This window comes from Felis catus, chromosome E2, assembly GCF_018350175.1.
Source record: "Felis catus isolate Fca126 chromosome E2, F.catus_Fca126_mat1.0, whole genome shotgun sequence".
NCBI classification, from domain to species: domain Eukaryota; kingdom Metazoa; phylum Chordata; class Mammalia; order Carnivora; family Felidae; genus Felis; species Felis catus.
This window is the reverse complement of record NC_058382.1, coordinates 37,737,426-37,763,012: the sequence shown is the minus strand read 5'-3', so window position 1 is coordinate 37,763,012 and position 25,587 is coordinate 37,737,426. Positions and strand designations below refer to the sequence as shown.

General features: G+C 37.5%; 1 long non-coding RNA gene across 1 annotated transcript in view; it reads right to left on the bottom strand.

Moving 5' to 3' along the window:
- Positions 1–435: 435 nt before the first annotated feature.
- Positions 436–25,587, bottom strand: part of LOC123382235 — a 634,835-nt gene continuing 609,683 nt past the window's right edge. The window contains exon 4 of the long non-coding RNA XR_006590283.1: positions 436–563. This is a non-coding gene — a long non-coding RNA (uncharacterized LOC123382235). The remainder of the gene's footprint in view (positions 564–25,587) is intronic.

The window sequence follows — 25,587 nt, the reverse complement described above, 5'->3', positions numbered from 1 at the left end:
ACTCAAGTGTCCAGAGTCCCATTTTAGTGTCCTATTAGTTACACCACAAAGTTTGGATTAACCAAGGGCACTATGTAGGCACCTATCCATCACCTCCTGCTTCTCTACCCACCACCCACCACCCACTCCATCTACACTCTTCCAGCTTTCAATCCAGGTCTTCCTTACTACTCATGCTGCCTTGCACTGCCCTGTGGAACTTGCTTAAAGCCCAAGCACAAACCTGCTTACAGGAAATTGCAGGACTGAATGTTTCAGAGATGCCTGGGGATATATTTGGTTATTGATGCTTTGAGAAGCATGAGATGTATTCTTTTGAAGTGGACTCATGATGACAACAAGCTTTTACTAAAGTGGCATTTTCTTCCCTGAGGGCTTAGCTGCAGAATGTATGTGAAATATGAAAGGATTACTTCATTTTGTTTACTTATTCAGTGTATATTTATTATTATTATTATTATTATTATTTTACAATCTGTGGTCATTGCCTCCTCTCATCAAACTCTGACCCAAAGATTCAATTAGAGAGCTTTACTGGAAGTTTGCTCTTTCTTCAGGTTCACCTGCAGGGTAGGAAAGAATATATTTTGGCCAGGAATCAAAGACACTGCAAACATCCTCTGCTCAAATTACTTTGAGTCCATATTTCTATTAAATTTCCAGTAAAGTATGCTCAATAAATCATTGCATTTGAAATTAATTGTTTCAATGAGGCATTTAATTTTGCACAATCCATTGCTCTGGGTGTATATTAGCTAAATATTTATGAGTTGATTATTTCCAAAGCAGTCAGATTTGTTAAGGACGGAAGATAACTATCTTCCCGTATGATTTGCCCAAGACTTTTTTTTTCTAAGTGATTACTGAAATGTCAAAGTTGTAAAAAACATTTGTACATTTTACACAAAATGAAGTATGATGTGTTAGATTTTCAATTAATGTCCCAGGCTGTTCCATAAAGCGTGACAGTTTAAAGCTATCTCGTACATCTCTATCCATGAAGTTCCTAGAACTCAACACTAAGGGTGTCTTCCTGAAAGCAAATTTAATTATTAGGACACAAGCAAACCAACTTAACCTGAAAGCAGAAAGTCCACTCAAGATTTGGAACAGGCAACCAGGTGTACTTACTACAGAGTATTTACAAAATAAAAGCAGCAAAATAAATGATTATATTCAAATACCATTGATTACTGGTAGATATTTAATTAAAAATACAGGCAAAACTAAAGAGTTTCTGGTAAATATCCTCATATAAACTCCTGCTGGGAGCTACTTCATGAGAATTTAGAGGTTATAACACTTTGCCCATCCCTTCGTCTTTCTCTATTGCAAATTTTCAAAAGTGATCAAAGTGCTGTCTAATTTGTTGACCGATATTTATTTAGTATCTGGACTTGAATGTGTTTTTAGGAAGCTGTGGAAAGTGGGGGTGTTTTAAAAGTTTGGATTGGCTAAATCATGGAAAAAAGTAAAGATGGCCAGTAAATTACGAGTTGATGGCACAATCACCAGAACAGTCTTAGAAGAAGAAAAAAAAAATCTCTTGTATGCATAATTCAGATGATCATTTAATAAAGATAGAACATAAAAAATCACTTAGAGAAAGAGAATTCAAAGGCCTACAATGTTAAGTTTTGGAATAAAAAAGTTGAGAAGAGCTATAAAGATTTCTAATTTCTTCTCTCTCTTCTGTAGAGTCAGAGATATCGGATCACCATTGACACAATGATTTGAAATATCTTACACACCTTTAAAACTAAAAGATGAATGTGCACTTGTAACCATGAACTGATACTAGGACATTTTATCTTTTGACATATGTATGTCTTTCTGATAGTTAGGGTTCCTGCTACCACCAAGGTGGAAACTCCAAGCACATCCTAAATTTCTCTTTCCTTTTCTCAACCACATAAAAGAGATAATGAATTCCTATCTAATTTGACTCCTAAAGCTCTTTCCCATGTGACCTCTCTTTATCCCACAAGTACTGCGGAAGTTCAGATCTTCATTGTTTTCTCCTGCCAGTGTCTTCAGCTGGACTTGTAGTGTATCCTCCTAAGGGATCCCTCACCACCTAATTCACCACCATTACCCCACTGAGGCTAACCATGCTACCAGACTAGCCTTTCTAAAATGCCAAAATGCCAAAATTTTCACTGGTATCTCACAAACTAAAATGTGAAAAGTTTAGCATGGTGTAAAAGATCTCCTGAGGCCTAGCCCTACCTCTCCAGTTCCATTCTCTATCTTTCATTGGCCTACTTTATGTTCAAGGTAACAATGCTTAAGAAATTTCTTAGTTCTCTTTTATTCCTCTGCACACATAACTTTGCACTGGGTAATTCCTCTGCTTTGAATTCCTTCTCATTCTTGTTTTCCTGGGAAATCCTTCCTACATTTTTGGATTCATCCCATGGATACTCTTTGTCTACAATGAAGTATTTCCTGATCCTGAACATACTCATAATCTTCTCTCTCCCCCTCTCTCTCTCACTTGCCTCTGTTGGTACCCATCTTTATTGTCTTTATTATTATATCTATGTGGGCCTTTATCTAAGTTGTATAGCCACAAGCAAGACACTTAATTTGTCTGGAATTGTTTCGTCATCCAAGTGTGCTACAAAGCATGAACTAAATTGGTTACCTCATTTAAGGACCAGAATTCACATTTTAAAGCACCTAGTAAGGTACCTGTGAGTGATCAGTATGAGACAGTTAACTTAGTAAATGAAAGGTCAACCATTATTATTAAATTCCTCTTAGTCTCCCTTAAAACTAATTTTTTTTCTCTAAAGCAATACAAGCATTTAACTCTTCACATTTCCTAAAAGAATTTCCAATTTAGGAAATATTTGGTTTTAATATTTTGCATACAAGAAAAGAAATATGGCCATATCCTTGCTATAAATAGTAATGCATATGTTAAATAGTATTTAATTTAGGGGTGCCTGGGTGGCTCACTCAGTTAAGATTTCAGCTCAGGTCATGATCTCACAGTTCATGGATTCAAGCCCAGCATTGGGCTCTATGTTGAAAGCTTGGAGACTGCTTCGGATCTTCTGTCCCTCTCTCTTTCTGCCCTATATCCTCTCTCCCTTCCTCCCTCCCTCTCTCTTTCTCTCTCTCGCCAAAAAAAGTATTTAATCTCTCTTGACCTGTATATATTATTCTATTTCTTAAAAAAAAAGTGATATCTCTTGTGAAATAAATCTGATATCTGCAGTTATTAAAACTAAGCTATATACCTCATTCTAGATAAGAAATCACTAATTACCTTATTTATTCATTCATCCATCTATCCATACCTTGACTCACATATTCATCAAAATGGATTCATATATTTGTGTAGGGCATATATTTTGACTTCTGAATATGTTAGAAAACACCTAAAACGTCCTTATTCCTAAGCTACAAAATGGGTACTATGAATGAAGGACTAATGTGCTTGAACTTATTGCCCATATTAATAATTTAGACATTAACATTTTTTATCATAAATGTGTTGTCTTCCTTAACTAGTTTAATATATTGATATATAAATATATTTATATCAGAGATGTAACAGGAATTATAATACATTAAATTTAGTATGTGTCCATTTATCAATTAATCAGTTAAGAAAAGATTAATTTAATGACTCTGTGCCAGGCATCTGTGTGCTAAGTATTGAAGATTCAAAGTTGAATAATATATGGTCACTTTCCTGGAGTATTTCCCTGGTAGCTGGGGGGAGACAAGGAGACTGTTATACAATTATTTCCTTTAATGTGGTATGTTACTAAAGTGGTGTATATGTGTGGTGAGGGTGGAGTGAGGCAACAGTAAATTCTTCCTGTAGGAGTTAGGCAATTCTATCCAGAAGGGAATATGTTTGGTCTGGGTCTTGAGATCTGGGTCTTGAATGCATGAGATGTTTCCAGAGAGGCCAAGTATTCTTGAAAAAGAGATTACACATATATGTTTGTGGGTTTAGAAATATTGCAGGGCACGTGTGGTACCATGAATAAAACATTATTTTTTTAAATTGTTAAAACCTCTTTTAAAAATCACTTAAAAATCCATTGAAATCTTATGCATCATCTAGTTTGGCATAATAGAGAAAACGTGAGCTAGGAATCAGATGTATCTACCTTTAATAATGGCAGCATTTACAAGATCTTGGGAAATTTTCATGACCTATGTGAGTCACATTTCCCCCATCTGAGTCTCATTTTTAAAAATCTGATAAAAAGCTTTATAGTGACACCTAATTTGCTTGGCTTTCATCAGAATTAAATGAGGCACTCTATTGAAACTATTCATAAAGTGCAATGTCAAAATGAGCATTAAATAAATGTCAACCCCCTTCTCCTTTTGCTTACAAGAAATACCAAGTGGAATTCATCTCTATAAAACCATTGAAGTATATCCCCAAGAATGTTATGTGAAAACACCTATTTTTCTTATTCAAATGTATTTCATATCTTTTATATCTCAGATTAAAGTTGCATTCAAAGTTTCATATTTGGTTAGAGAACCTTTGTGGCTCATTGGTTAAGCGTCTGAGTCTTGATTTTCGGCTCAGGTCATGACCTCATGATTCGTGGGATTGAGGCCCACATCAGACTCTGAGCTGACATCATGGAGTCTATTTGGGATTCTCTCTCTCCCCCTCCCCTGCTCACCCTGGCTCTCCCTCAAAATAAGTAAATAACTTAAAAAAATATTTCACATTTGGCTAAGGTCTTAGTGATTTCTGATTAGGGAACAGCTAGGTTTTCTCAGATTTTAGCAGACCAATAGATCACCAATGATTTTTTTTTAATGTTTATTTATTCTTTGAGAGAGAGGGAGAGAGTTTGCAAGTGGGGGAGGGGCAGAGAGAGAGGAGACAGAGGATTTGAAGCAGGCTCCGTGCTGACAGCAGAGAGCCCAAGATGGGGCTTGAACCTACAAACTGCGAAATCATAACCTGAGTCAAAGTCAGATGCTCAATTCACTGAGCCACCCAGGTGCTGCCATCACCAATGATTTTAAGGAAGAGAGTAGCTGTACAAGCAATTTCAAATGCAAATTTCTTCAGTGTTTAACAATATAAACTATGAATTTATAGGCATTTAATAAAGTTAGATTTCTGGACACAAATTATAGGGTAGATATCCCCAGTGAAATTTTTTGAATCATCAGTCAGAGAAAAATTAGTTTTATTCTCATCATTATGTAAAGAGTCAACTTTGGCCTCACACAATCACAGCAGTCTTAGGAGCGGCTGACAGTTGTTTATCTCACAAACACACAGAGCTCACCCTGCCTTTCACCTTTCCACACTTTTTCTGTCAACAGCAGACATTTATTATCTGCAGGAAGAAAGAGATTACCTTATGCATTGCTTTTACTATGATTAATGTGAGGAATAATCATTGAAGGGTACAGTTTCACAAAGGAAACAAATGTCTGTCTTTATGGATTATTGAAAATCATAATGTTTCATCTTCTGTAGGAAAATGAAATGATCAAATACCAGTTTGCAGTATTCAAAGGAAATATAGATACCATTTAGATATAGTCAGTGTTCATCCATAAAGCAGGCAAAGCATTATATGGTATTCATGTAGGCATTAAGGCTATTGAACAAGATGAAATTGTGCTATAGAGGACAGAGTTGGAACACAGGCAAAACTGCTTTGAGTTCTTGATATGTCAATAGATGTGAAATGGCATAATTTAAAAGAAGCTTTATATTTATAAGGCACTTACATACCAATTATTTCATTTGACCTTCTTAAGATTCACTCAGATAAAAATGGGAACTTTCCTGTGCTATACATCCATTTTACCATCAAGTCCCGGCTGCTGTCTTGACCTCCAAAGTACATCCTAAGTCATTCATGCTGTATTTCCATTAATACCACCTTAGTCAAAGGCTCCATCACGGCTCACATAGACTATCTCAATAGTTTCATAGCTGGTCTATGTCAGTTTGATCAGTGACATCTATTCTCTGTATGAAAGTCAGAGTGATACTTCTGGAGTATAAATTATATCATGTCACTTCAATGTTTAAACTAGTTGGTGGCTTTGCACTGAACTTCAAATAAAATCTGCATTCCTAATTAAATCCTATTTATTTACCTATTGGCTCTGGAGTCAATGGGCACATACATGCCTTGGCACCTCATTTGCAGCTCTTGATCTAATAAATGCCCCCTTTATCCATCACTAGGTGTTCTAAGGGACCTTCAGTATTCTGCTGATAGCCTTTTTAAGCCTTTTACATATTGATGGTTTCCTTAAGGTTCTTCTAGCTTGTATTTACCATCAGCCCCCAAACCCCCATGTTTTAGGCTTTGTTACGATGACATTGTACCTCCAGGTACCAAAATATCTTCCTGTTGTCTGATGTTACATACTATGTCACCACAGCATGTGGTGGCTTAGAACAGAAACAGTTTCATTTGTTAAAGGATCTCTAATCTGGACTGGAGCTGGGAGACACAGCTTATCTCTGTCCATTAGATACTGGCTGGGGCAGTTCAAAGACTGGGGCTAGAATCATTAGAAGACTTTCTCACTTATGTATGTTGCTGGTCCAGGAAGACTCAAATGACTGATACTGGAACAGATGGGATTCCCTGGGCACATCCCCCTATCTCTAAGAAAAATCTTTTGATTTCTCCAACATTATAGCTTCAATAGAGCTGGATTTCTTTCATGATGCTTCAGGACTCCCAATGCGTATGATTCCAGCCTAGTCTTTGAGCTGAGTAGATAAATCTTGTTATTTTTCAGCACCTAAATTTTAGGGTAATTTTCTAGGTAGTAACAGATAGCTAAAACAAGTTGTGATAAAATATAGATCACACCATGCATAATGTCTTTGTTGAGACAGCAATATGAGCTCAAAAATAGTTTGAAAACATCATAACTGGAACGGGTAGGCAGCTTATTTTAATGAATCTTTTGCCTCTATTTCTGCCCAGCTCTCCATCTACAGGCATGTCTTTTTGTCTTTTAGAACTTTATGCAGGTTTATTGAGGTAAAATTGAAATACCGTAAGCTCCACATATTTGAAATCTAAAATCTGATCAGTTGCGGCATTTGAATCTATCCATGAAATGATCACCATAATTGATAATAAATAAACCTCTCATCTTTCCAGATTCCTCACTGCAATCCCTCCCTCCACTTCCCTTCTTGCCCTCCCCGATACATAGAAAACCAGTGCTGTGCTGTCCCTTTATATTAACTTGCATTTTCTTGCGTTTATGTACGTAGAATGATACAGCATGTATTACTTTTGTTGGTCCTTCACTCAACATTATTTTAAAATTCACTGATAATGTTGTGTGTACCAAAATGGTTTATTTTTATTGCTGAGGAACATTCCTTTGTAGGAATATGGCACAATTTCTTTACCCATTCATCTGTTGATGGAAATTTGTGTTGCATCAACTTTTTGGCTATGACAAATAGAGCTGCTTTGAACATTTGTACAGTGAGTCTTTCTGTGGACATATATTTTTGTTTCTCTCGGGTAAATATCTGGGATTAAAACAGCTAGGTCATAAAATAGACAAATATTTAACAGTTTGAGAAACTGTCAAAATGTTCTCCAAAGTAGTTGTGCCATTTTACATTCCGAACAGCGGGGCATGAGTATTTCAGTTCTTCTACATATCATCAATAGCTAGTACAGTCAGTTGTTTTCATTTTAGTCATTTCAGAGAGTGTGTAGTGGTTTTAATTTGCATTTCTCTAACAGCTAATTATTTTGTGTATAATTTCTTGTGCATTTCTATTCACTTGTTTCATATCCATATATCTATTCAAATATTTTAACCATTTTTCATTGGGTTATTTGTCTTACTGAGTTGTAAGTGTTGTTTATACATTGCAAATATAACTCTTCTGTAGATAACTATCTTTCAAATGTTCTTTTTTCCAGTTACCATATCCAAACTGGAGAAAAAGTAAACAGCACTCTCTGGCACTTTCTAAAATCTTGTGCTCAAGTATCATACTCATCACTTTGTATATTTTAATCTCAATCATTCTTATTTCTGAGGACAATTCAATGCAAAAAATATTCATGCACAGTTCCCATTCAGTTCAATTAAATCAGAATCTCTGGAGACGGGACATAGGCCTAAGTTTTTTGTTAGTTTGTTTGTGTATTCTTTTATTTCATTTGTTTTTGTAATTATCCAGGCATTGTTTTAATGTACACTAATGGTTAAGAAGTCTTCCTAACATACCAATGTTGCTGACAGGACGGAGGAAATAAGCTTTCTCATTTCTATTTTACAGATGAGGAGACAAATTCAGAGATGATGAGGAAATTGACAGAGCTACCATAGATACTGCGAGAAAAGGCTAGGATTCATGACAAGGTCTATTTACAAAGATTTTGCTTTGATTCATTCTCACTGTGCTGGAACACTAACGAAAGGCAATTCCTCAAGAAGAGCAGGGGATATTCACACGGAGCTAAAGAATGATGTCCAAATTTGGCACACAGTAGTCACTCAATAAGTATCTGTTAAATACTGAAAGAATGTGGGAAGTGAGAAGACCATGGCAGGCAGCCTCATAAACAGCTTATCCCCACTTTAATGACATTTTTCCCTTGACGAGTTCCAGTCTGATGCCTTTCTTGAGTTTAACAAAGACAGGCCTTTCACTGTTGTCTCTTCTAACCTGCCCATCACTTGTTCAGTCTGTGGAACCCCTGACAGCTAGGGAAGTCCCATTTGTAGGACTGGCTGCATAATTTATCTGAGAGAGACCCTCACTGTATGCTAGATATAATTTATCATCTGTTTAAAAAGGTGATTTCAGAATACAGACCCACCTACCAAGAATGTCCCTCTTCTGTCTGTCCACTTAGATCCTGCCTGTATTTTCAGACGCAGTTCCAATCCCATCTCCTTTTCAAAGCCTTCTCTGACCCCTCTTCCAATCCTATTGTAATTATTGTCACTGCCACTCACACTGTAATCGATCAGGAGCTGCCTAATGATATCCACTCTACTATTTTCTTCACAGTTATTTTATATTATGCATTACTTTATAACTATCATGATGTATATATCTCTTCCCTCCCTCAGTCATCAGATGGAATCTAGCTCTGTTGGCTGGCAAGAGCTGGGCCACATACTTATGTGTGCGTAGAAAAGTTATGCAAAAAGGGCTCACTCCAGCCTATATCAGATCATGTGCAACAGGGACATTTTTAGAGGAAAACCTCCCCCATGAAATGGGTGATTTTAAAGATTTTTGAAGGGAATTTTAGTTGAATCAGTTTGACAAATACTGCTTTCGCATAAATTATATCACCATATCTAAGGAGACAATGGGCCAACAGATGAATCATGGAGCTCCAGCGGCATAAATTGTGTAGTACAGGTTGCAGACCTGTCTCCATTGTGGAGATTTAGGGAATTGTTCTGTGAGCCTGACACAACCAACATCTCGTGCACTGATGCCAGGCATACCAAAGAGGTTTCTGATGATGGTATACGTTCTCTTGGAGTTGGTCTATAGACATGGAATGTTCATCTATATAAATCATTCGAATGATCACACTACCTTATCACCTATCCTTTCATTATGATTTCTAGAACAATTTGTCATCTATCCCATTTATGTCTCTGGATTTATTCCCCATCACATTTATCATTATTTTATATCACCACAAAGTCCTCCCCATTTTTTTTGAAAAACTTTTTCAAATGTTTATTTTTGAGAGAGAGAGAGAGACAGATAGTGTGTGTGGGGGGGAGGGGAAGGGGCAGAGAGAGACACACACAGAATCTGAAGCAGGCTCCAGGCTCCGAGCAGTCAGCTCAGAGCCTTAAATGAGGCTTGAACTCATGGACTACGAGATCATGACCTGAGCCGAAGTCAGATACTTAACCGCCTGAGCCATTCAGGCACCCCTACAAAGTCCCTTCCTGATGCCTGATGATGTTCTGCCCTTTAGGAATCTAAGCTATTCCCTCAGCCTGAAACAGATCTCAAAATGATGAGATTAAAGAAAATATGTTTTTGATTTTGTCTAAAGCAGTGATATTCTGCTAATCACTAAATGCAGGAGAGGCAATGACAGGATGAGAATGGAATGGAGGGCAGGGGTGATTCCAGGGGCCACTGTTCACCTAGGAAAGACTCAGACTTCCCCTAGTAAAAAGGAAAAGCCATTGAACGTCTGTAGGAAAAAATGCATGTTAGAAGTTCTTTGACTTTCTGTAGACAATGCTTTGTGTGGGTGAATAATGGAGATAAGCAGTTCATTATAAAGTTATTAGCACAGTTGGATGAAAAGTAATGGAAGAAAGTGACAACAGAGACGGAGAGCTGTCATGGATCCAAAATATATTTACCAAGTAACATCAGTGGGACTCAGTCATTGAGAACACCCAGATTAGCTAGGTTGGAGTTGATGCAAAACAGGACAAAACAGAAAGACCCATCCTCTGACCCTTACCTTGAAACGGGAAATAGTACTATTTGAGTATTTGTCAGTCTTCACTGCATACAAGCTCAAATGGCTTTTCTTGAATTGGTTTCCTCAAAGTACCATGATAATAACTTATGGTACATCTCTCCTTTTATAATTGTTAAATGAACAAGATGCCTTACACCATGCATCGTGTAATCATTCTCACAGATCCTAATGTTAACATCCTTGAGATTTTCTAAGCACTGGTTAAATACTTTAAATGTCTAAAGTAATTGGCTTCAAGAACTTGAACACATCAATATTAATAGAGAAATTAGGCTTTGACGTTCCTTTACAAAAAGAATAATGATAAAAATAAATCCAAAGGGTATAGTGTAATGTATGCTAACGAGAGAGAGAGAGAGAGAGAGAGAGAGAGAGAGACAGACAGAGATGGTCTGATATCTGTGCTCACTCTCTTGTGATGACTGATTAATGGATGGGTGTGTACTTCCAACTGAAATGCAGATCCAGGCGTGTCCCAGAAAACAAGACCTACGGTAAAGAAAGATGAGGCACACATGCTGTAATAGCTTTGGGTTCCTCTAGATCTAAGGATTATCAGAGTCTCTCTCCAGTACTCAGTGAGACTCGGGGAGATCAGAGACTTTCAATCACACTATAAAACACACAAGAGACCTGCAAGCACATGGTTAATTACCCTGACACGTAATTATACCAGGTCAACAATCAGAAGCCGACCACAGGATTTTGAAGGAAAACTGGCAAGAGACTTAAGAAAGAACAGAAGGTAGAAAAAGGGTAGAAAAAGGGGTAGAAAAAGGGTAGATACTATTTTGTTTATTTCACTACTTGCCTGATAAAGAAACAGACTCAGAGAAAATAAGACACTTATATAAGATCAAATAATTAAATTCTGGGATTAGCCATAATTCTGTCATAAATGTCAAAATATTTTTATATCTCTTTGTGAAGAGGGCCTCCTTTTTTCCCATTTGTTGTATGTATACAAGAATGTCTCCTTATGGAAATTAGAACAGAAGACATATTTTAAGTACACATGAAGGGTTAGAGTTACAGCAAGTGATCAATGCTTTGTTATTTAATTTGATATTGAGGAAGTAATTAGTATTTAAAAATGTCTATTTCACAATGTCTTCCAAAACCTCTAGGGGATTGTCATGGCAGACCACCTGAAATCCTGCATTCATTCTTCCTTTCATGATTTTAACTTGTACACATGTCTCCACTCCATATAATTTTCTCTGTATCTATTTCCACTCTCCTGCTTAGAACCTCTATCACCTCTTACAATGTGAGCATGGGCTCTTTGCATTCACTCTTGCCCTACTCCAATATTTTCTCCAAAGAGCCCCCAAAAGAGTTAAAATGCATATATAAGCATGACATGACTGCAAAGACTAAAATCTCTCAGTACCTTCCTCGTGTGTTCCAGTATACCCACAAATCTTGCTGAATGTGCCCCTTGACTCTTGTCCTGCACTCTTGTGTTTTTCTTTGTGCTTCATCCACTTTCGTCTTTGGTCCTGCTTCTTCTTGCCACGGAGCCTTTGCAAATGCCTTTCCTGTGCCAGAAGCGTACTACTGCCCTTACTCCCTTTCCAGTTACCTCCTGAGCCTCCTCCCAGATTTACTCTCAGCCAGGTCATTTTGTCATATACTCCCATAGAACTAATGCCTTTCCATTTTAGTAGTTTACCTCATTTATAATTATACGGTAATTTATTGCTGGTTTCCCCATGTAGACCCTGAAACCCATGAAGGTATGGACAATGCATTTGACTGAACTCACCACAATACCTGACACGTTCATGTAATAAGTTTTAAAGTCATTTACATATAAGGAACTTAACATTCTTTTAGTTTGTACCCTCATTATAAGGGGAAGGGAATCAAAGTCCAGAGACATAAACACACTTCTCAGAAAGCCTAATCTGGGGACTCCATCCAGGCTTCCTCATTCAGTGATACTTTTCTAGTTCGTCTACATAGTTCAAGTCCTTATACTTGTGTACTGTGGGTAAGCCCTTCATCCCTAAGAAATCCTTACTACTTTCTGTCTCTCTCTGTGAACATTTAAAGATTATAAAAACAAGGATTGTAAGTGTCCAATAGTTCTTAATATAAAGAGAGGTTCTTAATCATATCTGCCAGCTTTCTGTTAAAGCTCCCCAAGTAAAAGCCTGCCAGGGCAAATTTTAAATAAAATATTCAATAATATAGGGATGATTTTTAATTTGCAGAGGTGTGTGTGTGGGGGGTGTGACTTAGCATTCAGTTTAGATATCACTGTTCTGTCCTAATTCTTTCACACAGGATTTTAAATAGGAAAAGTATAAATCACAATACTCCAGAGACAGCTGGGCACATTGGAAGGCAGTTAGGCTGCTTCTATCCTTCAGCTCTTCTTGGCCAGACTCTGACTAATTTCCTTACCATATCCATTTATATGTACACGAAGGACTGGAAAGGTTCACATCTTTCCAATCAGAAGTGCTACATGGATCACTGACTTTGAAAGGGAAGTCAGGTACTCAACCTCTCTGCTCTGTCAGGGGAAGGAAAGCCTTTCAATTCAATCTCGAGTTATCTGGAAACTCTTCTCTGCAGCATGTTAATTGACTGTTTTAAAGGACACTGCTTTAGAAAAAAATAAGAATAAATGTTCTAGCCGCTGACAATCCACACATTATCACCTTAAGCTTAACCTAATTAGATTGAGTCACTAGTCAGAAGTTTTGACCTTCAGAGAGAACATTGTTAGTGACTTTGGTCAACCATATATATTTCCTACTTAATATTAGATCTCAAGGAAGAAAAGCAAATTGTTCATACACAGCATGTGGCCTGTGAATATTCTTGACTCACTGCCTATTTGTACAATGAGAGAATGGGGAAAACAGTAGTAATCTTTACAATAGTATATTAATATAAATTGGCATGTTTTTGGTTTTTAAAAATTTGCAGAGTAATTTCACATTATGAGATCTAGTGAATTAGGCCCTAAGTCTCAAATTTCTCATCTTTAAAAAGGATAGACAGACTTGAGTTATGGAAAATATATCTGCTCAAATGATGCAATAGCACAGAAAAGTCAAGGAAAAACAGAAATACATACAAGATACCCAAAATAGATAGAGGCATATTAGGGTTCTGTGTTATTCCCACTGATGGCATGGAGAAAATGGCACCATTTTTCCACAACAGCGGGTACATTGTTGGGCTGTTGGTAAGTATTGGGTAAGTCCATGACAGGTTCGTGGGGAAGGATCATTTCAATACTTCACGTAGACAGGGTAACTTCTAACGGCCAGACACAACTTGGGAAGAAAATTCCTCCTGGAAGTACCTGCTGAGGATGAAAGTCATTCTCAACCTTAAGGTGACTTCAGCTCAGCCAACTCTTCTTCCTACAACTGAGCCTTCTTTACATCTACACTTTCTCCAAGGGCTCCATGTTTAGAAAACACTGAGTGAGAAAAAAGAGAGTTAAGAAAATGGAAAACACTGGCATCTACTGAGTACGATGTCATGTTTTATGCCAAGTGCAGAGTAGATTAGTGTACAGTGCCTTGAACATAGCACACAATGAATGGTAATTATGTTATGATTGTTGTTATTATAATTATTATATCCTTCAGCGCCAATATTTCTCAAAGCATGGTGCTGTTTAGCCTGCATTAGAATTACCCAGAATGCTTGTTAGAGATGTAGATTTCTGGGCTCCATTTGAGATGTGTTTTTTTTTTAAATTTTTTAATGTTTATTTTTGAGAGGGGGAGGATGGGGAACAGAGAGAAAGAGAGAGAGGGAAAGAGACAATACGAAGCAGCTCCAGGCTGTGAAATGTCAGCACAGAGCCCGATACAGAGCTCAAACTCACAAACCGCAAGATTATGACCTGAGTTGAAGTCAGATACTTAACTGAATGAGCCACCCAAGTGCCCCCATTTGAGATGTTTTTTTTAAATCAGACTGTCACTGGGCAAGGCCCAACAATCTGCATTGTGAAGAAATAAAATGCTGATTCAAACAGTTGACACTCTTTTATATGCCAAGTATTTTACAAATTTTGTTTTATTTAATACTTGCAAAAAAATATGATTTGACAGGAAAGAAAATGGGGGCTGAAACAGTTCTTCTAAATCCACACAGAGCTGATATTCCAATAAAGTTCTGCTTGACTTTATTTCAAACTGTGTCCTTTCAACTATTTGAAGCAGTGAGTTGTGAAAAAAAATCCATGCTCCTGGGAATTACTGCTCTAGGATGGTCTTGAGTATTGCTTCAGCCCAGCCACAAGGAGAGGAGGAATAAAATTAACAACATGGAGACTGCCCACTGCATTGGTGCTGAGGAAGACACTAATTTAGTGCTCATCAAGGAAGAAAATAATAGCCGGCTCTCTCAATTCCCCACATTTATATGGTAAGCCTTACTTCAAAGTCACCCTGGAAATTACATGACATTTTTATCACAGTAATTTTCAGACTGGGTCATTATCTTTAACCAAACATTTGTGCCACACTTTGAACAGACACATATATCAGGCAGGCAGTAGACTGCACTAGCAAATTCAAGGGGAGACTTTTCCACAATCCTTTCTTCGTTGTCAGTCAAGAGATGATGGTGATAAGGGAATGAAGGAAAGAAATGTCAGAGGAAAAAGTGTAACCAACTCACGAGCCCAGTTATCGACACAAAGCACTGAGACTGGGGACTCGGGTTTCAAATAAATGGGCTGCCCTCTTGGTATAAATGGCTAGTGCTTAAAAGATAATTCTAAAATATCTATTTCAAATTAGAATCCCAGGCCTCCTATGTATTAGTGGTCTGACCTTGGGCAATCCACTAAACCTCTTGGATACCAGCTGCTTACGACATATCTTAGGATATCTTTGTGCTGTGTATAAATTCTGTTAGCTGGATTTTTAAGTTTTATCATTGTTGCATAATTTGTTGATCTACTATCTAGTAGATGTCAAATGTTTGATATTCTTGAGCTGAGCTCCACCTAGCCTTGGAAATATTTGTCAGGTCTTTTTAGGCTAGACTGACACGCAAGATCTGCTTGTAAATCCAGTATATATTGTTACATTCATCAGAAGAATTTAAAGCAAAAATACTGTATTCAGAGATAGAATTTATAAGTTCAAAACTTGCTTTTATTCATTATTCTCTGTGTTACTTTAGGCTGGTTGTATACCCTCTCTGAGGCTTAGTTTTCTGAACATAAAAGAGAGCTAATAATATTTAATTGAAGAGTTTTTGTGCAGTAAATAATAGGATACTGTAAAATCATTGCCAAGTATAGCACCTGCAATATAACATATGCTCAGATTGTCACTAGAATATATATCTGGTAGTTCTACTGTTAAAAAAAATATTCCATGGTTACTCTCTAGAAACAAAGGCATTTTAGTTTTATTAACTTAGGTGGAAACAAACCTCTTCTTGCCTGTCTGATCTCTCCTAGAAGAGGTTCGTAGATATAGTGGCTTCAGCCCTTCTTCACTCTTTTCCCCCTCTCCAGCGGCTATTGCCGGAACTTACTGCAGAGTGTTGACATTGTACAAATGATACCAAGGTCGTAATTTATGATGCACTGGGCACATTTTATTTTTAGATGTCCAATGAAACAAGGTGTCAACAGTTTATCAATATCAAACAAAAGGATATATAGATCAAGCTTTTAGTAAATATAGCTGTGTATTCTTAAGGCAGACTTAGATATTACCAAGAGTTTAAGGGGTGCAGAGGAAGCCCTCTGGTTGAATGGCAGAAGCCTAGAGAAGTTCTGGGACTATACACTGGGCTCCAATATTTCATACACAGCATGTTATTTGTTCAGCAAGCATTTATTGATGTCTACTTGGATCTGAGCCTCACAGTAGAGGTTGAGGTGACAGAGGGGCACATGACAGGACCCAAACATCAATTAAGTCATGTTTTAGTAAAGCACAGTGACCTCTAAGCTGACCATTGATTTGAGTACTACATAGAGGAATGTACGAGGTAATGAAGATGAAAAGGAAGAGGGACAAATGCCCAGTAGGCTTTGTTTTCAGGGCAGTGATAGACATGTGAGTTATATCAGTCCAACTTGCTGCTTTTGTGGGGTTTATAACTGGGAGTGAGGTCTGGTATCAAATAAACAAGTATACAGTTAAATTTACACAATTTTAAAACAATTTTTATCTATTTATTTTGAGATGGAGAGAGAAAGAGAGAGAGTGCATGTGAGAGGGGGAGGGGCAGAGAAAGAATCCCAAGCAGGCTCTGTGTTAACAGCACAGAGCCTGACATGAGGCTGGATCTCACAAACCATGAAATCATGAAAGTCGGACACTTAACAGACTGAGCCACCCAAGCGCCTGAAATGACATGATTTTGAGACACTAAGAATGTAAAGAAAATACACATGGTTAGAAATATTAAATAGTTTATATAGGGTGGTCACGGAAGGCTTCTTTGAGAAAGTAGAGATTATAAGAGGGTATGCCATGAAGAGCTTTTATTCAATATTCACGCAGATTCAAAAAATGTCATTTTTCTTTCCTCACTCATTGTGGTAAACAGATGAATGGACATGGCCTGATTTTTTTTTCCCTTCCTCAGAGAAAAAGGCTAGGATAAGCAATTCTGGGTCAAGGTAAGTAGGTATAGGAATAAGGAAGTCCAGCTTAATTAAACTGTCCACCTACACTCAACATTTTATTTCACTGAGATTTATTAAAACAGATATTCATCATTAATCAAAAGTCAATTGATTTCCCAAAAAACATTTATTGAGACTTAACAACTCAGTTATGTGTGTTATGTGGTTGTTAAGGTCTCAATAAATCTGTTTTTCCAAATCAATGTGAATTTAATTAAAATGCAAAAAAAACCTATCTTGTTTGCTTCAAATCCTTATTTTATACAATTAATAGGATGTTATTAAGAACCTGATTTAGTAACTAGAGGGCAAGTAGAATTAAGTGTTCATTAGAGCAGCCAGTGAGTACCAGAGCAGTCAGAAGGGAACTAGGGAGACAGAAACAGTAAAAAGTTTGCTGAGGTGATCATCAGACATCAGTGAGGTGAGGCTGAAACATCATAAATTTTGACAGACCCCAAATTTCTATTAGTCAGGACACAGACATCCTAATATCTACAGGTCATATGAAAGGCAGATCACACTGACTTCATTCAGATCTTTGCTTCATTACTGTCCCAAGGGTCACAAATGCTGTACTAATTTCAATAGTGGCCCTCTTCCTCAAATTCTTATTTACCAGGAACTTGTGAATGTGACTGTATTTGGAAATAGGATCTTTGTAGATGTAACTAAGTTAAAATGAAGTCATGCTGGATTAAGGTGGGCCCTAATGTAGTGACCAGTGTCCTTATAAGAAGAAGGAAATTTGGACACTTAGGGGAGAAGTCTATGTGAAGATGGAGGCAGGCAACAACACAGCACATCTACAAGCCAAGGAAGGCCAAGGATTACTGGCAGCCAACAGAAGCTGGCTAGAAGAAACAAAGAATTTTCCCCTAGACAGCCTGCCCTGCCAACACCTTCATTTCAGACATCCACCCTCCAGAGTTATGAGAATAAATTTCTATTGTTTCAAGCCACCTGGTACGTAGTAATTTGTAGTAACAGACCCAGGAAACTAATATAGGGGTAAAGAGAACTCTTGAAATAGAGCTAGCCTTTACCATACATCTGCAATCCCAGTCATATGAGGAGAACTCAAGAAATGGGAGCATACAGGCTCCTCTCTGTAGAATGCCTGCAAGACCTTTCCCATCAAAACTTTATCTCTACTGGGTGAACGTTTATCTTTCAAAATCAGTTCATTTGCCACCTGCTCCATAAATGATTCCCTATAGATTCATCCAGAAGTGATCTCTCCCTGTGAACTCCTGATTCACACCGATTTTTTTCTTTCAAAAGACAAATCCTTATTAACATTCTAATTAAGCATTACTGTCTATTTGGAAAATAAATACTAAAGGCTTGTTTGGTACCATTATGAATTCATTCAACACATGTGCATTGTCTATTATATGGCAGACTGTATGCTAGATACAGAAGGTACCATGATAAACAGAAGATACCATGATAATTGAAAGAGTCACAAAAATCTCATGGCTTACATGCTTATCTGTATGTATACCCACCAACCACAGTTATATGCATACAGGAGGTACTAAGTCATCATTTTTGCTTTAGTACACAAGCCTTTCTACTTCCCCACATGCAAGGAGATATAACACAGAGTCAACAGACCTGGTCAAAATCACATTCTGCCAGATCACATTTTGTGGCTAAGAGCATGATTCCTAACATTTCTGAGTCTCAGAGTCCTGATTTCTAAAATGGAGCTCATAAAACCTATTTTGTGGGGTTGATGTGAGGATCTACTGATAAAATAATTGTAATGAAATTCAATGAATATTAATTGCCCTGCCAAATTCCTAGGAACAGTTACCTTTTGGTCATCAAATGATTTTATTTCCTGCTTCAACTTGCTCTTACGCAGACAAGACAAAAAAACAAAAAAACAAAACAAAAACAAAAAAAAAATAAAAAACAATCTGGGATACCAAATGATTCCATCTGACCCTGTTCCAACAGAATCCTCTCTTATGAGAACATCCTAGAAAGCTGCTATCAGATACTGACTTAAAAAATAAGCAGATAAGACAGGTGAAAGGGAAGAATGATCTTTTGAGCAAAGCCAGCTGGAGACATTAGATTCGGTCACAGAAAAGCATTTAACTTACACTTGTTCTTAAGTGTATTGATTCCCCTCACCCTGGAGCCCCTATGCCAGCCCCAATGGGCAGCTGACCTCCAGGGCTCTGCTGTAGCAGTCTCTTCTGCAGTTTAATAACTGTCAATTTCTTACACTTTGCTGAAAGTATGAGCTTTGGGGATGGAGAATGGACACTGAAAAACTCCCCAACTCCTTCTGCTTAATAACCTTGTAGTACTTCTGCCGATTGAGCTCATGTGCACAGGAATTAATGAAAGCAGAGACATAGCATCATAAATACTCCAGAGGGTCAAATAGGGTGGGAATACCTGGCATTGTGTCTAATTAAGCTTCATGATGAAGGGAAATTGCAACCATTACACCCCTGCCCTCTTCCACAAACATACACTCGATTTATGAGTCTCCCCAAGGCCCTGCTTTGCTTCTTTGTGGTTCACACACTAGTTTTCTATTTTCTGGCATCCATGTAACATATTAAGTAATTTTACTTCTTCTTGTCTTTGTCTTTGTGTTCGGTTCATTCTTTTGACACACAGTAGGAAGAAAAGGCACTTGGACTCTCCCTGATTATGGCTGTAATTCTGCTTAGATTGCCTGAAGAACTTCGGGAGTTGTGTGAAACCGTCCACTCTCTCTGCCATTCAACTAGTGCTTAGTGCTGACTCTATTTCAAATGGAGAGAGATCAAAGTCCCTACCGTCAAGGTGCCACAAATCTGGTGAGAAAATATTTAAAAATTCACTTTTGGAAAATAGCATAAGAACTCCCCAGTAAAAATTAAATTTACTGAGTTTTTCATGATGTACCAAGCATCCCATTTTTCCCCAACAGTCCCCTGAAGCAGATTATTATTACATTTTACAGATAAGGCACCCAAGGTTCAGAGATGTTAAATAACACAGGTAGAGTGCTGTTGCAATGAAGAATGCAGACTGCCAGGGGTGCATGGGTGGTTCAGTTGGTTAAGCCACTGACTCACGATTTCAGGTTATGATCTCACAATGATGAGATCAAGGCCTGTATCAGGCTCTACTCTGGCAGTGCAGAGACTGCTTGGGATTCTCTCTCTTCCCCTTACCAGTGCTTCTGTTCACATGTGCTCACTCGCTCTCTCTCTCTCAAAATAAATAAACATTAAAAAAAATAATGTGTATTTCCAGTCATATAAGTCTGAGTGAATTCAAATCCAATTCTATCCTTTATATGTTTTAAGACATTGACAAATAATTCCAACTTATTTCCAGAGAAAAGTTAAGTTTCATTCAGTTATGACAACAATCACAAAATGTGAAGTCAATCCTTAATCTCTCAATTTCCCTCTGCATGTGTTTTTGCTTCTTAGTTATAACAACATTCTCATCCCTCTGTCACCTAAGGGTTGATCTGTGTGTGGTCCTCAGGCCAACAACATCTACTAGTGGATTGAATAGTTTGCAGTGCTAAGCAGAAGTCATCCTACATAGCTTTTCAGGCTGCACTCCTGCTCTTCCCTCTGGAAAGGAGACAATAGGCCATCTTTAATTTACTAAATATACAGGTGCATGTGTGGTCATGTCATGTATGGGTGGAACTGTGTCCCTCAAAAGATATGTTGAAGTCCTTACCAGTGGTACCTGAGAAAGTGACTTTCATTTGGATATAGGGTCTTGAGAGATGTATTCAAAAGAGGATGAGGTCATAAATTTGAGCCCTAATCCAATATGACTAGTAGTTTTATAAGAAGAAGAAAAAGGCCATGTGAAAACAGACACACAGGGTAAGCACCATGTGTTAACATAGGCAAGACCGGAGTTATGCAGCTACAAGTCACGGAATGTCAAAGATCAATGGCCACCACCAGAAGCTGGGAAGAGGCAAGCAAGGATGGGACCCAGAGTCTCAGAGGGAGCATAACCCTGCTGACACCTTGATTTTGGACACACCACCTCTGGAATTACAGGAGAATGAATTTGTGTTGTTTGCAACCACCCAGCTTGTGGTACTTCATTATAGCAGACCCAGGAAATGAATATCAGAGGTCTCAAAAATTTCTTAAGAAAGTAATCACTTTGACACAGATTCCAGCAGTGTGACCACCTCAGGCAATTGCCATATTTGTTCGATGTCACCTTGAATCTTTTTCTGCTGCACATAATTTGCCAACAAATGCTGTCACTATTGAACCACAAAATGTTTCAGCTGGAAGGACATTGGTCATCATCATGATGAATTTGTTCTAGCTATGTAGGAATTTTCTAGCTATGTTCTAGCTATGTAGTAATACAAAATTCTTCCCAAGGAAAGAAGTGACGCTCAAGGATTGGGACAGGAAAACATTCCAATTCCTCCTTCTCCCACGCCTGAGCTCTTTCCCTCATCAGACTCTTTCTTTAGCTCTTCTAATCCCCTCAGTTCTTAAAATATAAATCTGTGGGCAAAATCCAAACACCGCATTAAACTACCTCATTTGCCAAATACATAAAATGATTCCTTGGTATAATCATTATGATTCCAGGAAGAATAAATTTGGTAATTTTGGCTTTAAATTAGAATAGTTCTGTACTTAAGAGATTTTCAAATTTTTAGAAGTGGTGAAACACAAAAAAAAACAAGAATAAGGAGGCACTTGTGGTGATAAGCACAGGGTGATATATGAAACTGCTGAATCACTATGGGGTACACCTGAAACTAATATAACACTGTATGTTAACTAAGTGGAATTAAAATGAAAACTTAAAAAAAAAGAAACTTTAATAAAAGTTAAGAAAAAGAAACTTTAGTCACTAAACCTATTAATAAACTCATAAAGCTATAATTCCAGATACAATTACATTAATATTCATAATGTTTGTGTTAATGACTTCCACAAACAATCTACTGAAGTATATATGAAGTGATAACTGACATGTACAATTCAGAGGATAAGAAATGAGCCCTTCACAAATATATGGAAAACAATATAAAAGGATAAATAAATGTAAGTTAAATAACATGATACTCCTTTTTCTGTTATCAGATCATTGCTTAAAACAGTAATACAAAATATTAGCAAGTCTATGGCAAAAAATATATTTATACGTTATGATCAAGACGGTTCATTAGAAATGAAGTTGTCAATGTGAGTTAAGAACATTCAAATGTGTATATATTTTGACCCTGTAATTCTAGCTCTAGAAATTCATGTTCAGGGAAAAACCTAAATATTGTAATTCCTTGGCCCCCAAATATTTACTCAATATTTTAAAAATGTAATTAAGTATAAATATAGTTCTAATAATAGGGGAATCTTTACTTATACTATTTGACATGATATTATATAGCCAATAAATATTATTCACAAAATGTTCTTAATAGCATAGAATGCTTAAGTTGTGGCACTAAATGAAATAAGGAAAGGTAAAAGTAAAAACATAGTAGCCAAATTTTTTTTTAAATGTTTATCTTTATTTTTGAGAGAGAAAAAGACAGAGCATGAGTGGGGCAGGGGCAGAGAGAGAGAGGGAGCTACAGAATCAGAAGCAGGGTCCAGGCTCTGAGCTGTCAGCACAAAGCCCGACATGGGGCTCGAACTTGTGAACTGCGAGATCATGACCTGAGCTGAAGTCCGACACTCAACCGACTCAGCCACCCAGGCACCCAAACTATGCATATTTAAACCCATTTCAAAAAGATACAAAAATTAAACTTCCCCAACTTATACTGATATGAAGTTGGTGCCATCATCCTCCCAGACCACCAAACCTCATACCTGTTCACAGAATATTCTCAGTAATATTTCTAGTTCTATAATACATACCCATATATACGAATTAAAAAAAGAAATACTATAAGGTAGTTACTTTTTCTGTATTTATTCTGAAAATTCATTCTATTGCTAGAAAATTGGAGTTGCCAAGCAGTGATAAAAAAGAGAATTATCAGTGTCTACAAAACTCCTTTTCTATACAAATACCTCCTATCTAAGGCTAGCCTGAAGGGTTAAGAGAATGTATCTCTTTGGAGTATAAACCCTTCTCGCTCTCCCTCACTGCTCACCCCATCTTGATTTGGGTAAACTGTTCCTCTCTCCTTTCAACCAAAAGTTTTCAGCTTGACTGCTCATATTTTAATAAGATCTCGCCTTATGCAACTCTACAGATAATTAATCCCGAAGTTAAGAGATCGCCAATCCAAATGGTCAATTCAAGTACTTTCTTGGGTTTCAAAAATAGAACTGAAAAAGAGAGTCACCATTTCTAGTGACAGAAGCTTAAGACCGTGATGTTCTGCATGTGTTGGCAGCTTTGCTTCTCAACACACCACAGGGGAGAAGGCTGTTCAGTGAGAGAGGATGATGCCAGCAGACAGTGGGAGGCAGAGACTCTTGCCAGAAAGAGATCTGGCAGGATTCTCTTCCCTGGATAAAGCGGTACTTTTGCCCTTTGCATGGTTTGCTCAGTGAACCTTCAATTCAGTCAGAAGCTCTAGTATCTTTCTGATGAGAACCTCCATTTCCTTAAGCAGACCTAATTAGTTTTCTCTAGGATATAACAAAAGAGGGAGGTACCAAGAAAACAACTTGCCCAAGATAATTCCGTGCTCTGGACGGGGCCAGAATATACATACTGGCTGTGAAGCAAGAGATGATGTTAAGAGACAAAACTAGAGAGGTGGCCCAGCACCAGATGTTAAAGGAGTCTGGCTACCATTCTTAAAAATGCCAAATGTAGCATGTAACCACACAGAAATTTTGATAGACTTTCAAGAAAGGAATGACATAATCCAATTTGTGTTTTCAAAAGCACCACTCCAGTGGAGGTGTGGAAAAAATTTGGAAGCCATCTTAATAGTTACTGTGAAAGACAACGAAGACTGGAAGGAGTGAAGGGACATAAGAAATGTAGAAGAGGCAAGGGTGAATAGTAAGTAATGTCGGCAGGTCATGTAGACAACGTTATACAGGTTTTTCTAAGTCTGATCCATATATTTCCAATGCCATATCTTAAGGGAACAACCCAGACAAAAGTTCATTCACCTTAAGTTGGATTTTTATTGCCATGCTTTAAAAACTCTGCATTTTCAGGTTAGTAGGCACAGAACACAGATGTCTCTTCCCTTGCAGACTTACAGAACTCTGCACAAAGGATGCCAGGATTGATACATCTGAAATAATCATTTTTATTGTTGGACTGCTAATCAAAGAGCAATGTTACCTCATACACAAAGGAAAATTATGAAAACTGCGAAGGTATCTTAAAGATGGCTCTAAAGCAAATTAAAAATTAATGACAAGTGAAATCAAATTCCTTTTGTGGCCCATCTTCCTCCACCTGCAGCTAGCTCGAAATAACACTGCCGAAGGAATCACATTAGTTTCTAATTTAAAGGGACTTATTCTAGCAAAGCAATCACTAAACCTCCAGTGACACCTGTCTCCCACAACCTCCTAATTTTTTCAACAGAGTAGGAGGGGTCACAGCAGCCAACGTGCACTGGCTCTTGCCTGGCAACTCAGAGAACTGCATGACCTTTGTTCTTGGAGAGGAAATTGCAGTTTTAAAAGCACATCTAAGGCAAGAGCTTGCCATTCACAGTGCAGTCATACCTGCCAGGTCACTGCTGTCATCCATCTCCAATAGCATTGATTTCTTGGAAGAAATGACAATAACCAAGCAAAATGGTTGAGAAGATACTTTGTCATAACATAATGTACCAAGCTGCAAACACAACCTCTATTACTTGTTATTAGTAACTTACTCCCTGTCACTTTACAATGATATACTCAAGACCATAAATGCTACAGAGTAACGTGTATTTGGATTTCATTTTGTTCTGATCTCTTTTAAACAAACACAGGACTTGTATCTTAAGGAGTCATTAAACACAAACAAAAACAACAAACCTTTCTGATCTGGAGTTTCTCTTCACTAAGTACTAATGTCTCAGGCAAATGGCAACTGAATGAGGAATCTGCAGACATGCATTTTTAATAGTGTTTGTGAGCAGTGTGATTTGGGATGGCTTTTTGTATGCCTCAGTTTTCTGATCTGTAATGGTAGCATAATCATTGCACCTAGATCATAATATTCTTGTGAGGATGTAATATAAGGTGGTAAGTGTAAACTCTAAACATTTCCCCTGTATCCTGGGATTGAAAGTATAGCAGTACCACTTCCCATTAACTACATAATTGGCCCACAGTAGATTCTCATTATATCTGTGATAGAGGCCAGAGTAGGGACTTTGCAATTCATCTAGTGGGCAATGAAAAGCTATCTTATCTCCTAAACATAGATATTTATGCCCAAATGTCCATGATTGGATATAACTATTGCAGCGAAATCTGTCAGCTGGAGGCATAAAGGCCAAAGAGCTGTTGCAATAACCCAAATGAA